This window comes from Triticum urartu, chromosome 3A, assembly GCF_056163025.1.
Source record: "Triticum urartu cultivar PI428250 chromosome 3A, HENAU_Tu73, whole genome shotgun sequence".
Classification (NCBI taxonomy): Eukaryota; Viridiplantae; Streptophyta; class Magnoliopsida; order Poales; family Poaceae; genus Triticum; species Triticum urartu.
In genome coordinates, this window is record NC_141875.1 from 613,180,809 (window position 1) to 613,186,959 (window position 6,151).

Genomic DNA, 6,151 nt, shown 5'->3' on the forward strand with positions numbered 1-6,151 from the left:
CACCATCGTCATCGGCTTGACACCTTGATCTCCATCGAAGCATCGTTGTCGTCTCGCCAACTATTGCTACTACGACTATCGCTACCGCTTAGTGATAAAGTAAAGCAAATTACATGGCGATTGCATTTCATACAATAAAGCGACAACCATATGGCTCCTGCCAGTTGCCGGTAACTATGTTACAAAACATGATCATCTCATACAATAAAATTTAGCATCATGTCTTGACCATATCACATCACAACATGCCCTGCAAAAACAAGTTAGACGTCCTCTACTTTGTTGTTGCGAGTTTTACGTGGCTGCTATTGGCTGAGCAAGAACCGTTCTTACCTACGCATAAAAAACCACAATGCGGTGTAGTGATTGCTTTTTGAGCTTCAGAAAGAACCCTGTTCATTGAATCCAATTCAACTAAAGCTGGAGAAACAGACACCCACTAGCCACCTGTGTGCGAAGCACGTCGGTAGAACCAGTCTCGTGTGAGCATACGCGTAATGTCGGTCTGGGCCGCTTCATCCAACGATGCCGCTGAATCAAGAATCAACTAGTGACAGCAAGCAATATGTATATACCCACGCCCACAACTCCTTTGTGTTCTACTCGTGCATATAACATCTACGCATAAACCTGGCTCGCATGCCACTGTTGGGGAACGCAGTAATTTCAAAAAAATTCCTACACACACGCAAGATCATGGTGATGCATAGCAATGAGAGGGGAGAGTATTGTCTACGTACCCTCGTAGACCGTAAGCGGAAGCATGATGACAACGCGGTTGATGTAGTCGTACGTCTTCATGATCGACCGATCTAGTACCGAAGATACGACACCTCCGCAATCTGCACACGTTCGGCTCGGTGACATCCCGCGAACTCACGATCCAGTAGAGCTTCGAGGGAGAGCTTCCTTAGCACGAAGGCGTGATGACGGTGGTGATGTTGCTGCCGGAACAGGGCTTCGCCTAAGCACTGCTACGATATTACCGAGGTGGATTATGGTGGAGGGGGGCACCGCACACGGCTAAAGATCAATGATCAACTTGTGTGTTTATGGGGTGCCCCCTCCCCCGTATATAAAGGAGTGCAGGAGGGGGGGCGGCCCTCCTATGATGCGCCCCATGGGGAGTCCTACTCCCACCGGGAGTAGGATTCCCCCCCCTTCCATGTAGTAGGAGTAGGCGAAGGAAGGAGGAAAGAGGGAGAAGGAAAGGCCCCCCTTCCTAGTCCAATTCGGACCAGAGGGGGAGGGGGCGCGCGGCCTGCCCTGGCAGCCCCTCCTCTCTTTCCACTAAGGCCCATTAAACTCCTCGGGGGGTTCCAGTAACCCCAGGTACTCCGGTATACGCCCGAACTTCACTCGGAACCCTTCCGATGTCCAAACATAGTGGTCCAATATATCGATCTTTATGTCTCAACCATTTCAAGACACCTCGTCATGTCCGTGATCAAATCTGGGACTCCGAACTACCTTTGGTACATCAAAACACATAAACTCATAATACCGATCGTGACTGAACGTTAAGCGTGCGAACCCTACGGGTTCGAGAACTATGTAGACATGACCGAGACTCATCTCTGGTCAATAACCAATAGCGGAACCTGGATGCTCATATTGGTTCCTACATATCCTACAAAGATCTTTATCGGTCAAACCGCATAACAACATATGTTATTCCCTTTGTCATCGGTATGTTACTTGCCCGAGATTCGATCGTCGGTATCTCAATACCTAGTTCATTCTTGTTACCGGCAAGTCTCTTTACTCGTTTTGTAATGCTACATCTCGTAAATAACTCATTAGCTACATTGCTTGCAAGTCTTAATGTGATGTACATTGCCGACAGGGCCCAGAGATACCTCTCCGACAATCGGAGTGACAAATCCTAATCTTGATCTATGCCAACTCAATAAACACCATCGGAGACACCTGTAGTGCAGCTTTATAATCACCCCGTTAAAGTGTGACATTTGGTAGCACACAAAGTGTTCCTCCGGTATTCGGGAGTTGCATGATCTCATAGTCATAGGAACATGTATAGTTATGGAGAAATCAATAGCAATAAACTAAACGATCATCATGCTAAGCTAACGGATGGGTCAAGTCAATCACATCATTCTCTAATGATGTGCTCCTGTTAATCAAATGACAAGTCATGTCTATGGTTAGGAAACATAACCATCATTGATTCAATGAGCTAGTCAAGTAGAGGCAAACTAGTGACACTCTGTTTTGTCTATGTATTCACACATGTACTAAGTTCCCGGTTAATACAATTCTAGCATGAATAGTAAACATTTATCATGATTTAAGGAAATATAAATAACAACTTTATTATTGCCTCTAGGGCATATTTCCTTCAATACCAACTATAGTTTTGAAGATACAGATTTTATTTTGTGGATGTCAGAAAAACATCAAACAAATGACATCTCACAATCATCACATCTAACGTAAGTATATAACATGGGTTTGGTCTTCTTATGATCATGCTTGCTGATCTTCTCAAGTTCTTCTGCCATGTCATTTCTGTTGACGTGAAGTCTCTCATGACGTCCTTTAATATTCTGGAGTTGCGTTCCAAAATTATGGGTTTCAACATCCTTGGCATGAACCATGGTCCTACTGTCCTTCAGTTCCTGAAAAATCTCCAGTATCTCGAGGTTTTGCTCCTCCAGCTTGGCTACTTTCGGCTTTTGGATCCTGGGTCCTTCACGAAATACTTCCTTGTCAAATACGGCTTCCTGAAGGTCCATCTTAAAGAACTTGATGTAATACTCTAGATCCTGGCGATACACTAGCTAAGGTTAAAACTTCATCCTTTGCTGATAGGTGCTCCATTAGCCCTTTTGTCATCCAATCCTTCAAAAGAAATGCATGCTCAACCCAGCACGGCGACAATAGCATAAGCGGGCGATAACATCATGGATAGCCGTGTTTATGCCCATGTAATTGCCATGAGTTATCATTCCATAGTTGATATCTCCTACCTTAGGGTTTTCTTGACAAAAACTTTTAGTTTTAACACTCCATGTTTCGGTCTTTCTCTGACACACCTTGATCTCAGGTATTGACAGCTTCAATAGTCTGACAAGTTCCATATGGGTAGCCTTCCTAGGTCATACCAATCTGGAAATTCTTCAGAGCCTTCAAATTCTCCTAGTCTTCGGAGTATTCAACCGTTGTAGTTTCAATTATTCTAATGCCCAGTAAAATCCTCTTTATTCCAAAGTGGTCTTAGTTGTCTGATATCTTCTCAGAGTGGTCTCATCAGCTGAATCCTCGCGTGGTCAAAAGGGGGTAAGGGTATTGTCCAACTAAAAGGGAATATTTGATAAAGCTCAAAAAGGAAGAGAGGTAAAAGATCTTTTTGAAAATAAAGTTTTAGAGAAAATCTTTCGTATGGGCTTGCCAGTTTCAAGGGGTCACGTCCTATAGTCAACATGTGCTCTGATACCATCTTTTAGCGACCCGGCCCAAATGGATCGAAGTCTCTGTGCTTAAGTGTCATCCCTGGATCGCTATGCTGACACACACAGTACTCAAGGATTTATAATAGAGGTAAATCATATGTATAAAGTAATGTAAATACTGTTACCTCAATCCATATAGTGGAAGTAACAACAAAGTTGTGGAGTTCCCAACAACACCAATGGCAAAGTTGAGTGTAGACATCGTAACCCTATCATATCACTTACTCGTCATAAAAATTCCTGTAACATGAGACGTTGTAGCCATGTACGTCAATACATTGAATGTACTCGCAATTTCACGCTATAGAATAATAATGAAAATATCTATCTCTATATTCATATTTGGCTGGCGGAGGCTCTAAGTTTAATTTTGCATAAAGCTATTTTTTTTCCTACAACAAAGGAATAAATTTTTATTTACTACCAAGTTAAATTACCCATATTGAGAAGGTTTCCCCAACTCAATCCCAAAAAAATCACCAAATCATCAATAACCCAACAATTTCATTAAATAGAGTGATGAGATTAACCAATAATTCACTTCTAGATACTCAAAGTCGTCCATAACCGGGGACACGGCTAATCATGATTAGTTTGTGCACTCTGCAGAGGCTTGCACACTTTTCCCCACAAGACTCGATCTCCTCCATTTAATTCCTCGCACTGCCTGATGTTTGAGAACCGGATGGTCGAGACATAGTCTTTCCGAAGAGGACCCCTTAACCGATAGATAGGCCGGTACACCTACAATTCCCCTACATCCGCTAGCCGATCATGGAAAGGTTTCCCACAACTTACTCAACTATGCCAGAGCCCATGATGGCTTGTGGCTGCACACGGAAGTTTCTAGGCATGAATATTCTTATGATCCCTTTGAGCCCGGGTGGCATTCCATAGGATGATCACACGGGTACCCCCGGATCTCCTAGGACAACACTGGATTCCCAGGTGCCCACAACCATTCCACCCAGATGTGTATTGAAGTAGCCACCTTAAGTTTCCCTTAGTTATTGTCTATCACAACTTGCATGATTCTCACATACCAATCCCCGTCTAGGAGCATGGCTAAGCAATATGAGCATAACGTATATACCCGGGGTGATCAAAGGTAATAGGTTCCTACCTCATCAACTACATAGCAATAACCACATGTTCCCAATCCTACTCATGCAACGTTTGAGGGTAAAACTAATGCATAAAAACTGGGTATTAAAAGGGTATGATCAAAGTATGAACTTGCCTTGTACTCTTGATGAAGATTCTTCGCACTCATAATTTCTGACAGTTCTACTCGTCACACCCCAATCAATCTATCGACAATTATAACCACACATAAGTAATCACTCAAAGATCCAAAAGAAAAGGCAAAGAAACATTGCAAAAACTCCAAAAGAACCATTCAAATTTGAAGCTTCAAGTTCAAATTTTGAATCGTTCAAATTTGAAAAGATCAAAAGTTGAAACTAATGATGCTACTGGATGTAGGAAGTCAATATGAATATGTAGGGAAAAAATTACTAGATTGAAAAGTACAGATCAAGTAATTCAACATAGCATTGAATCTACTTAGAATGTTGTGTAACAACTCTTTGGTGGACTAGTAGAGTAACTGGCTAGGATCAAAATTATATGTTGGAGAGATGACACTAATTGTGCGAACGGAAAGATTACTTCAATACGAATCCGATGCAGTTGGGTTCATCAGAAACGGAGCTACGGATAAAAAGATATGATCAAAAGAAGTTTGAATATGAATCTGAAAAAATTTCAAAATTTGAAAGTTGCAAAAAGTTTATTTGATAGATTCACTAGATAGGTGGAATGAATACGAAAATGTAGGCGTTGGTTTTATCTAATTTGGATGAACGAATAAAAAGTTATGGCTATTTGAAAAATCAGAGCCAAGCTGTTTTACGAAAGAAAAAAATGTTATTGTTAAAAGATTTCTACGTCTAAAGTGTAAATACAAAGACTAAATGATAATCTAATTACTCTATCATACTAGACTAGAAATAATAAGCTACAAGAGTATATAAAAAAACAAAGAAAGATACCTTTATAAGGTAAAGAAAAGACGTCTTTAAAGAGAGGAGACAACTTCCAGAAGCCCCGCCGGAGAGAAGAAATCTATTTTTCTTTAGTGAATCTAGTCAAACCAAAATATTGATTTAATCTGAATCGGATGATTTTTGGAGGCTCTATGGCTCCATATTTATAGGTGGAAAAGAGACTTAGAAGTCAAAGGCTAGACAATGTGGAACTAAACATAAATATACGTAGATGAAATTGAAAAAGGTCATGCGCATGAGCTAAGTATTCGGCCCGGCCACGCGGTACACTGCGTGACAGTTTTTTTTAATATTTTTCTTTCCCGAAATTTTATTTTTGTCAAAAAATTAAAAAAAAATTGTAAACCTTATCGAAAATAAAAATAGAAAAGAAAAATATGGGTCGGCCTGTCTACTATGTTGCGCATGTGGGCGACAAATAATTATGAGTCGCACGTACAATTTTTTAATAGAAACAGAAAGGAAAACTGAATAACGAAAATAAAATAAAATTTTATATAGGCATATTATATATCCAAATTTTCAGAATTTTTTTCCTAAAACATGGACATATTTTAGCGGAAAATAAATTCTGCAAAAATTTAAATAAAGCAAACCGTACTGTTGGTT